General features: G+C 25.9%; 1 pseudogene; it reads left to right on the top strand.

The window, feature by feature from the left end:
* Positions 1–11,922, top strand: part of LOC124930858 — a 30,183-nt pseudogene extending 18,261 nt beyond the window's left edge.
* The last annotated feature ends 201 nt before the right edge of the window (positions 11,923–12,123 follow it).

The raw sequence follows: 12,123 nt of genomic DNA, 5'->3' as shown, positions 1-12,123 counted from the left end.
TATTTATATGAAAATTCTAGAAGGATTTAAGATATCTTATTATGCAAATCAAATTCCAAAGTGGTTTTCTCTATTAAATTGCAAAAATTATTGTGTGGGCTTAATCAATCTATCTGAATGTGGTATAATCACCTTAGTGAAATTTTGATGAAAGAAGGTTGTTTGAATGACCCAATTTGTCCATGTGTTTTCATAAAGAAAAACAGATCTGAATTTGTAATTATTGTAGTATTTGTTGATGATTTAAATTTGATTGGAACTCCTGAAGAGCTGCAAACAACTATAGAATATTTGAAAAATGAATTCGAAATCAAAGATTTTGGGAAAACTAAATCTTGCCTTAGTTTACAAATTGAGCATTTAGAAAAGGACATATTTATCCATCAATCACTTTATACCCAAAATGTATTAAAGAATTTTTGGATGGATTTTGCTTACCCTCTAAGTACGCCAAATGTCGTTTGAGCACTTGATCCTGAGAAAGATCAATTTAAGCCAAAAGAAGAAGATGATGAAGAACTTAGTCATGAAGCCTTATCTAAGTGTTATTGGTGCACTAATGTATCTTTCAAATAACACGCAACCTGATATTGCGTTCACTATAAATTTTTTAGCAAGATTTAGTTTTTTCCCTACTCGACGACATTGGAATGGCATAAAACACATTTTTCATTATCTCCAAGGGAAAATTGACCTCGGGTTATTTTATTCGAAAGAATCTCGTTTAGATTTAATTGGCTATGCTGATGCCGGATATTTATTTGATTCACACAAAGCTAAATCTCAAACTAGATATGTTTTTATGTGTGGTGGAACAATTATCTCATAGAAATCTATGAAGCAAACTTTAATAGTTACTTCATCAAATCATGCTGAAATATTAGAAATACATGAGGCTAGCCGAGAATTTGTTTGGTTGAAGTCAATGTTACATCATATTCTAAAGAATTGTGGTTTAACGACTAAAGAACAAATTCTCCCAATAGTTTTGTTTGAAGATAATTTAGCTTGTATAGCTCAACTGAAAGGATGTTATATTAAAGGAGATAGGACGAAACACATCTCACCAAAAAAAATTCTTTACTCATGATCTTCAAAAGAATGGTGAAATTGATGTGTAACAAATTAGATAAGATGAAAACATGGCGGATTTATTAACCAAAGCATTGACGACTTCTACCTTTGAAAAGCTAGTAAAGAGAACAAGGATGCGTCGACTTCAAAATTTGAAGCAATACCCAAATCAGGGAGATATAAACACAAGAATATTGTACTCTTTTTCCTTTACTAGAATATTTTTCCCACAGCTTTTTTCTAGTAATGTTGTAATGAGGCATATTCTTTGTATAAATTAATATTCAAGGGGGAGTGTTATGAAACAACAAACAAGTGGATGTTAATTCTTCTCAACACATGGAAATATGTGTGACAATATGTATGTCACCTTTCATCCTTATAAATAGACTTGCTACAGTGAATAAAAGAGAGATTTCGCTAAAATTTCTCTTACAATCTTTCTACTTTGTGATTTTCTACTTTGTGATTGTATTTGAATATTATTCTTCATCTATTATTTGTTTTGTATTTTTATTAGCTAATAGTATATTGTATTACAACTTAATATGTATTAATGATGAGAATGTTATATATATTAGAGAAAAAATAAAGCTCAAAACTTTTAATAACTTCAAAATTAGAATGTTAAATTAACCAAGTTGAAAAAATACACATGTGTAGATAAATTTTTAATATGCTAACACTCATAGGTCGACATAGTTACTACTTCGACATAGTTACTACACGAACTTAAATACTAATGATACACTATGTTTAACTTAAATTTTGCAATACATAGTCAAATTATTATAGTAGGAGAGTCACACCACCAAATAAAATAAACATAATATATAATTATGTGATAAGATTTAAATATATTTAAATATATATATATATATTATATATAAATTGTGATGTTATTTATGATCACTAAATAGACACTCTAACCCAAATTTAAGATTCTTATTATAGACACTTTATTTATTTGTTATTTTATTTAACTACATTTTTTATTTTATATAATTATTTTTAACATAAATATATATTAGGATAAATTGTAATTTGTATTTTGTTTTAATTAAATTTTAATTTAATATATTAAATTTTAATATTTATTAAATATATTTTATATTAATGTATAATATTTAAGTTACAATGTATTAAAATAAATAAAATATATTAAATTGAAAAAAAATTATAGTTTTATTATTTATAATTTCTTAATTTTAAAAGATAATTTTATAATAGACCGGATAAGATAGGTGCAACCCTACAACTTTTCAAAACAATTACGATATTAATATGATATTAATGTACACAATTTTTAACTCGGATTCAAAACGATTAGATTAGATATTAGTGATGCACACATTTTAACTAGGAGGTTATTAAGTCTTTTCGGTGTGAATAAGTGGACAAGCCAAAACATGAATAATAAAAACATAATCAATCATGTGATAAAATTTTAAAAGATTAAATATATTTACAAAAATGATGTGTTATAATGACGGACTATAAATACATCATCCAAATTTAGGATCATTTTAGAAACTTTGTTTATATTTTATTTGATTAAATTATTAAGTGTGTATTCAATTATTTTTAATATAAGTATATAATAAATTATGTATATTAACATTTATATTTAATTTAATTTTAATATTTATTTAATCTATTTTAATATATAATATAATATTTAATTTTAAGTAAATATGTTTAATTATAATTATAAATATATTTTATATTTATAAATTTCAAAAGAAGAAGGTGCAGGATAATTTGAAAATGAAAAGGGTGTTCTGCATTATTTAGTATAACCTGAATGGATCCGATCGAGATGTGTTCCACCATGGCCAAAGACGAGCTTAAGGTACAACACATTTCTCTCTCCGTTCGAAAATAGGGTTTCTTGATCATTTCTCATTTCCTAAATCTTGACTTAGCCGTCATTTAATCAACTTTATGAATCATTGATATTTAGAAACTATTTTTGTCACGGATTTTATAAATGTGTACTAGATGAGATTATTTGAAAATAAGGTTATATTTAAACTTAGAATAAGTCAGATTAATAAATTTATTGATACTTTTTTTTTAGATTTGGATATATGTTTAGTAATATTATTTTTAATAATTTCATTGAAATATGTGGTGACAACGCATTAATAAGGTGAAGACAAATTAACTCAATAATATTATCTTAAATATTAATTGTCTCGGTTGAATATAAAATTTAAAACCAAGCAATTACATTTGTAGATACTAGAATCACCACTAAAGTCTACTACCATCAACAACTATAGTAGTAAAATCATCCCTTATGGATTAAATTGTACCAAATTTCTATCTATAAGAAGTATATAGATAAAGATGAAGATAATGCATGAACATATATAATCTTCCTTATGTCGAGCATTGTACCGGGAAAAGGGCTAATCACTTTGATAGAACTTTATTAATTAAAGGGTTCTAGTTTGCATCTATAATAACAAAAGCATGAAATGAGGTGTACCATCCATCCTTCCACCGAGAAGAAAAATAGTAAAGTCGTGACTAGCTTATTCGGTCTCACGACGTACAACCCCAATATTGAGTTTGTGGATTTTAAAACAACGCTTGATTGTCCTGCCAACATTACATATTGAAACCAGAAGGCACATTATTACAAACAGTGTGATATATTTATTTTTGTGTTATTTGTTTAGTTTTTTCTTTATTAAATAGTTCCGCATGTGACATGTCATTATTATTGTAGTGAAATTTCCTTAGTTTTTTTTTATTTTATAGAATTTCATGTCTGTATTATTTCTTCTATTTTTTTGATACATTAGTTATTGAAATAAAATTATTATTAGTTCTGTATTAAATTTAAATTGAATATTTCTTCTCTCAATTCATTTGCTATTTGTAATGTACTAGCTTAATTTTCATGATATAAATCGCTTGATTATTCGTTTACGTCCCCTCTCCCATCAATTTTCTTTTTTCTTGGGCGGCAGTAAACTTTATGAATAAAATAATGTAGACTCCAAACACACATAAGTTTCAGAATAAACATAAAAAACATTGAAGGTATATACATTTTTATTTAAGACAGTAATATATTTACCTAAATCAAAATTGATTGTTAGTTCATTCTACCATCGTAAGTCTATTCTACAATCGTAAAGTTTTAAAATATCGAGTTGATGGTTAAAATTATACCATTGCAAAATAGACTAACAATTTTATTTCGATAAACTTTTAAATAAGTTAAATTTTTACGATTTAAAATTTTCACCGATAATATTTACTATTTATAAGTTTATAAATAATTTCGATCTTATTTACAATTTTATTCTTTTTTATAGAAAAAAAATTATATTTATAAATTAAATTTATTTTTATTAGTTATTCAAATAAATAAATTATGGAAATAATTTTGTAAACATGATTTCATTTAATGTTAATTTCCTTTAATATTATTTATTAATTAATTATATTATATGATAAGATATAACTAATATTATTTTAAAATAAATTCTCATTATTTTAAATAAACTCTTAATTTAAAAAATGTATAAAGTTGATAATTTTAAGTAAAATTTTGATTTTGACTATTGATCCTAACTATTATTTTATTAAAAAATTATCAACATTAAAATTATTTATTTTATTTGGTATAATATTATTTATTGAATAGTAAATATTTATGAATTATGATAAATTATATAAGCGGTATTTTTATTTTATTTAATATAAATATTATTTTGGTTTTAATGTAATTTTAGTTAATTTTAATTAGATTATTATTGTATTTTTTTTATAAACAGAAGAAATATAATTTATTTTTAATAATGATATCGAATAAAAATATAAACTATTAAAACTTTATTTTATTAAACATTTTTATTTATAATATTTATAGTTAGGGTGTTATATAGGTCTGAAACAAAATCTAACCGAATTTAAATTTAATTTGAATTTATTCTCTATTTTTTAATTGAATTTTAAACTTATTCCAATTTAGATACGATTTTTCATGTTGAAATTTTAACTACATACCTAATTTGAAAATGAATTCATTTATTATTATTTATTTTAATTAATTATTTTATTATATATTATATAATTTATTACATATAATGAAATAATTATATATTTAAATTAAATATAATAATTTCTTATCTCTACAACAAAATACAATAGCTGCCTATCTCTCCCATCTATTCTCATTTATCTAATGCCCTAACCCTAATCAAATAATTTATCTACTAGCCGCCCATCTCTCCCTCTCTTATATTACTCTTATTTTCTCCGTCAACATCTCTCCCTCTTATACATTTACTCTTATTTTCTCCGTCAACATCTCCCTCGGTCTTATCTCTATTCTTATTCTCATTTTTAATACTTTAACCCTAGCCCACATCCCTCCCTCTCATTTCTATTCTCTACTATCATATAATCAATCTAGCTTCTTATTTCTGGTTATCTCTATTTCTTCTTTTTAAGACTCTTGAGTTGGATCTATATTTCTTTTCTTTTTAGAAATTTCAAGACTCTTGAGTTTGGATCTATATTCCTTCTTTCTTGTTGAAAATATTGCTTGCTTGCTCGTCCCGAACCTTCAACATTGAAGATTAAATTCATAGGTAACTTAAATTTTGTTTTAAGATTTTATTTGAATTTGATTCGGTTTTTAAATTGGCAAAAAAATATATATTCAATTTTTTTTTGAATATAACAAGTAAAATTATTGTTATATATATTTTTTGACTTACTATATATATATTAAATAAATAATGTATATATTCTTATAAAATTATAAAAAAATTATAATATAAATAATAAAACTTGATATATATATATATATATATATATATATATATTAATAAATTTATATATATGTAACAATAATATATATAATTTAAAAACTAAAAATATATTAATAATTTTAAAATTATATTTATAATAATAAAATATAAAAATAAATAAATTACTAAATATTTTTAATAATAAAAAATTGAAGAAATATAAACTATTAGATAAGACGGAGAATACCAAAAGAATTCACTTCAATATATGAAATCCTGGGAGAATTATCCTTATAACTATGTGTTTGTCGTGATATTTATAATATAAAATTAAAATGAAATTAAATTTTCATATTCATAAGATATAATATTTTTTTATATATTATAATATATAATAATAAAATAAATATTAATAATTTAAAATATATAATATTTTAGTATTTTGATTAATTAATTAAAGTAGGTGATACATAAGAAAGAGAATAAAATGATGTTTAATTATTTTGAGTTATTTAATTTTAAAAAATTATAATCAAACTCATTATTTTTTAATATTTTTAATATTTATTTCCCTTATTATTTTATAATATTTTTTATTTATTCTCTTTTATTTTTTTCAATTATTTTTATTTCTCTTTCTAATGTTTTTATATTATTTTACTTATTGATCAATTGTTTACAGACACAGACACAGAAAAACAACTTTATACGGTCAAGGTCAGAAGAGCGAGAAATGGTGAAGAAGCAGGTGGAGAAGAGAGGAGGCGGCGGCGGAAGCGGAAGCGGCAAAGAGAAAGAGAAAGAAAAAGAGCAGGATTGGCTAACTCATCACTCACTTCTCTGGCCTTCTCTATCATGAATATATATATATATATCTAATGTATCTAATCTGTATCTAATCTAGCTTTATTATCATGCATATAAATAGATGGGGTCCCCAGTTAAAAAAGAGTTCTTTCAAGAACAGTCAGCGCCTTTACATTTCCGAACAGCTTAACTTAATTGGATCTCCTACTTCTCTTTGTTTTTTTCATTTATGTACATCCTTTTATAATTAATTAGCTATATCTAAACCATATGCTTAATTAATTTGATAAAATATACATAGCCTCATCTTAGCTAGCTAACTTTACTTTGCATGTCTCATGGTCTCTCTAGCCTCTTGGGTAAGGCTAGTTAGGCGGCCTAAGGCGCATAAGCTAGGCCCCCTCCCACAGCCACCAAAAATAGAAAAACACTAACAAGATTTGAAGCATAGGCCATTAGATGAATTTACTTTTTTAGTCTAAGGCATAAAAAACCTCGTGCCCAGACACTGGCTCGACTTCATCTTCTTTGGAACAAAGTCTTCACCATTTGACCAACAAGAGCCACCATAAGTCTTAGATGTTCATCGAAGCAGTTTTGAAGTCTAGACTATGTTTCGATGATTATTAGATTGTCCACTTGAGATCAAATGTTAATCTAGAATTGACTACAATTAAGAATTTGGAGGAGGCACGGAAAAAGGTCTCCACTTCAAATTTGGGGACCGAGCGAGCCATCAAAGGATTAAGACTATTGAGTTGAACTAGGAAGATGTTGTTTAATCTTGGGTTGAGAAACCCTAAAACTTTCTAACAACCTAAATTATAATAGGGTTGGTAGAAACGAACTTGAATGTAGTGCACCAATTTATGCTAGACAATGGATTAGCTGGTTTGTTTTTGTATTTGTTCCATTGTAAAAGCATTGAAGATAATAATGAAAAAATATTGTAAAACTCAAAAAGAGTAGTGATCATAATTAAATGATAGCTTTAAGAGATAGTTTGTCTAAAATTCTTTTATTGGTTGTCTAAAATTCTTTTATTGACGACTAACTGTTCAGTCAAGATTTGAATTTTATTTGAGAATCACACTATTCAAAATCAAAATTTATATAGTTTGTCCAGATAGTTATTTAAGTTAAATGTTGCAACATTCCAAATAAATCAAGAAAATAGTAGTTTGTTTAAGCACACATCAGACGAATTTCTTCTATTTTGTAGCTCCAACAAGTCCTTCACTTCTTCATCTATTGCATATTTACACGGACTCTATTTCAACTACTTTTGTGAAAAAGTCCAATATTGACAAGAATTATAATGAGATTTTTTTTGTTGACATTCCAAAATTTAATGGTTTCCACTTTAGAATTAGTAAGCAAACTAAATATGTTATAATTTTACGAGATTAAATGTTACTTTATCTCATTGTATTTTGTTTGACGAAGAAATGTAGTCTCTAAAGTTATTGATGCACTATCTTACGTAACAATTAATTTCGGTTCACATGATGACTAGTTTTTGAAAAACAACTCTATTTTTCGTAATAGTTTTATTTATCCCTCTTCCTTCAAAGTGAGTTTGGAATGCCAAGACACTTGAGAGTTCTTATTCTTTTAGTATGAATATCAATATAAACTCAAAATGATGTGTTTCACATTGACTAACACATGTTTCCTATGCGATAACAACAAGAAGACAATTAACCACGATATGTTTCACTTCACCCTTGCTTTAATATTTTGACTCTACTTCAAAGTTTCCTTAACTATCAAATGATCATATCTCAATATTAATTGGAAATTTTGGGTTTAATGGACAAAATAATGTTTTCCATCGTCGATGGCTATCATGGCTGTAAATGCCAAAAAAAAACATACATAAATCAATTAAATAAAATCAACCTATAATAATTAGTATGCTTTTTTTTTTATTAAAGGTCATGTTGTATTAAAATGATTTAATTAAATAAATTTATAAACGCGAGGGGTGATCAATTTTAGAAAAATGTAAATAAATAGAAAGACATTAACAAAGAAAAATGTGTTAGATTCATATGAAATCATAGTAGTCTCATCTATGACAAATCCTTCATTTTTTATCGAGATGAACATGCATAGAGTTACTCTCATTTCCAAAAAAAAAAAATCCTTTAAATGTCATGCTTTATATTGCATTATTTCTAAATCATCCAATAAAGATCCAATAAATGTTTGACCCGACTAAGGACTAGAGGTATGAGACGAGAAACTAAAACAAAATGTAGCATATTTTTTGGAAAACATATCAACTTTTATTTCAAAGAGACGTGAATGTGAAGGGAATTCAAAAGTTATGAGCAAAGAGAATCAAAGGAAAAAAAATAAGTAAAAAAAAATTAAGCTCTATCATCTCAAATATAGTTGGTTAATCATTATATAATTGAATTATTGATAACTTAAGTGCTTCTGTTTTGATTTCAAACCTTATATTGCGAAGATGATTAGCAAGGGTTGTGAACACAAATGTTTATTACTTTATTTAAGAAAAAGACTTATAAGAAAGTTTATATAACTCGATAATATAACACAAATCTCATTTTTATATGGTCATGAGTTCGAGCTTTAGTGACCTTTTAAAAAAAGAGATAACCAAAAGACAATTCTAAAAAGTCTTGCCTAGACATTAGAAGAATCAAACCAAGATAACTAAAATTTATTTTGATAATTTGAAATATCTTATATATAGATTTTATGAATAAAATTCTAATTAATATAGTTAAAAATTTGTTAATAACTTTCCATGTTTAAAGTTTTGTGTGTTACTTAACCAACACATTTTTTATTGATTTTTTTCACCTTATACAAAGAGTAAAAATACATAATTATTATCATAAGAACCGTTACTGATATTTACATAGTTGGTCTTTGGCGATTATGAGAGTCAAATTTAAAATCATCCTTTTATAAATGATATAATTAAAAAGGTGATCAAAATTTATTCCTCTACAAGTTTGCTATAATTTGAACACATCACTCTCAAAATTTTGTATAAATATAAATTTGACCTTTTAAAAGACCAAATCTATATATTATATATAGGGGATAACTCGTTACACATTAAATTATAGCATTATTCCAATAAATAAATTTATTGGAACTTTGGCTTCTCAACTCTCTTCGTCTCTCTTCATATCATGTCTATCCCTATGTCTATCCCTTTGAATTGAACTCTAGGAAGTAGGAATTGATATTTATCAATATATATATATATATATATGCTTGCTAGGGAATGATGAAGCATCTGCTTGTCATATTTCCACATTATTAATCTTATATCTATGTTGTTGTTTTAAAAAATTGGTTCCTAGCTATTTCTGATATTTTGTTGTTTGTTTATGTTTCGTTTACTAGACTGATAGTAGTGTGCCAAACACACTTGTTATCATAAATTGTGATATTGTTAAACATAGGGTTGCTTCATCTCAACATATCACACCGGTAAGTGTATCAATCCTGACATTGTAAAAATAATAGTTCATTCTCTTTTTCAATGTTCTACCAATGGAATAATGTATGTTTTGGTTGCATGATCTTTGCAGTTAAATGAAAAGTCTAGTTCTCCCTTTGTGAAGAAATTCAAAACAATAATTCACCTTGGAGAGGTATTAATTATTTTAGTTGTTTTATATCTTTTCATAATTAGAATATAGGGATGTTTTAAAATTAAACATGTTAATTTGAAATTATTATTTAGAGGCCCGATATTCTTGACATCTTGTTAGCCTTATCTGCAATATGCATTCATTATTCTAGATTGATATTATAGCCTTTCAGTTTTATAGATTGTTCTAGAAATATGATCACTAGTGTATATATGTGTTGTAAAGATTCCAGGCCGCTATTATCCATAATATTATATATCATTTCATCTTCATTCTTTAAACACAAATCTTGATTGTATATGGAATCGTGAATCGAATCAAAGAACTTCCTCAAAATAGAAATATTGTGGCCACTCACACTGACGGTCTAAATGTATGCATCTTGTTGCGTTCTTCTATATCTGAATTATATTGAGACACTTAAGATCCATTGAGTTCTTTCTATCTCAATCTAAAGCATTCAGTTCCTGTTCAGGTTCTAATTTGAAATGTTGAGAGCCAGCTTAATCGACAAGCTGTGTATGGAGCCCGAAATTCTTGTCCAGATTTGGTACGTGATGTTGCACAATAAAATGTTGTCATGATACAATCATTTTTTCAAATATTTATAGTTATATCTTATACACTTAAATTTGCAGATTTTAACTTAAATATTTCATATATTAAGAAACATCTTTGAATGATATTTATTTTGAGTTGTAGTTTATAATAGAGTTCTAATGCATAAAAGAATCATTACCTAACATGCAGGTACTTATTGGGCATAAAGAAAAATGCAGAATTTGCTCTTGCCATGGGCCAAACTGAACCTTTTGTGCTTTCTGGAGGTTGGAAACTCATTATACCTTTGAAATGTTTTTAGTACAAATTGTTTTTCTTATATTTAATAAATACAATTGTTTTTGATATTATTTAAGGACAAATTGGTGGTTCTATGGAATATTGAAGATCATATCTCCACCTTGGCTTTAGAGAACGATAAGAAACTCTAAGGTTGGTGGGAGTTCTGTTGAAAGTATTACTACTCTTCATCCTCGAGGTACCTATCTAGGACATCAAGATACAGTTGAGGATGTACAATTTTGCCCTTCAAGGTAGAGAAATTACATTTGTAAATTGATCTTTATGCTTGATATTTCAATCTATATGCAGTTTATGATATTTTTTAAGTAAATTCTTTTTTTGTATGTACTAAAGTGGACAAGAGTTCTGTAGTGTGGGTGATGATTCATGTCTCATACTTTGGGATGTAAGGACAGGTTCAAATCCAACTATAAAGGTACCTACATTCCTTTAAATTACCTTAAGAAGCTTACAAAATTGATTTTTTTTTTATTAAAACTTGATTCTCTATCTCTTTTTCAGGTTGAGAAAGCTCATGATGCTGACATTCATTGTGTTGATTGGAATTCACATGATCTTAACCTTATTTTGACTGGGTAAGCATTGAAATGTGTTTTTTAATTATTATTTTCATCTTTTGTGATTCTGAATTGAATTTGGTATTATTCAACAGATCAACTGATAATACAGTAATGATGTATGACCGTAGAAAACTTACTTCAGGATTACCCGTTCATGTATTTGAGGGTCACAATGCTGCTGTTTTGTGTGTACAAGTTTGAAAAATATGATGGGCTAAACTTAATTTTAATCAATTTTAATTTTCTTTTGTTTTTAACACTGATATGATGGGCTAAACTTTAATGTCTTTGATCATTATTATGTAGTCATTTTAATCAATGGTATCAAAATATTTTTTAAATTACTTGTTCTATTTCATTAGTGTTATATCCTACTATAATAGAGAAAGTTGGAGAGTTTTC

This window comes from Impatiens glandulifera, chromosome 1, assembly GCF_907164915.1.
Source record: "Impatiens glandulifera chromosome 1, dImpGla2.1, whole genome shotgun sequence".
NCBI lineage: Eukaryota > Viridiplantae > Streptophyta > Magnoliopsida > Ericales > Balsaminaceae > Impatiens > Impatiens glandulifera.
This window is presented reverse-complemented; position numbering and strand designations above follow the sequence as displayed.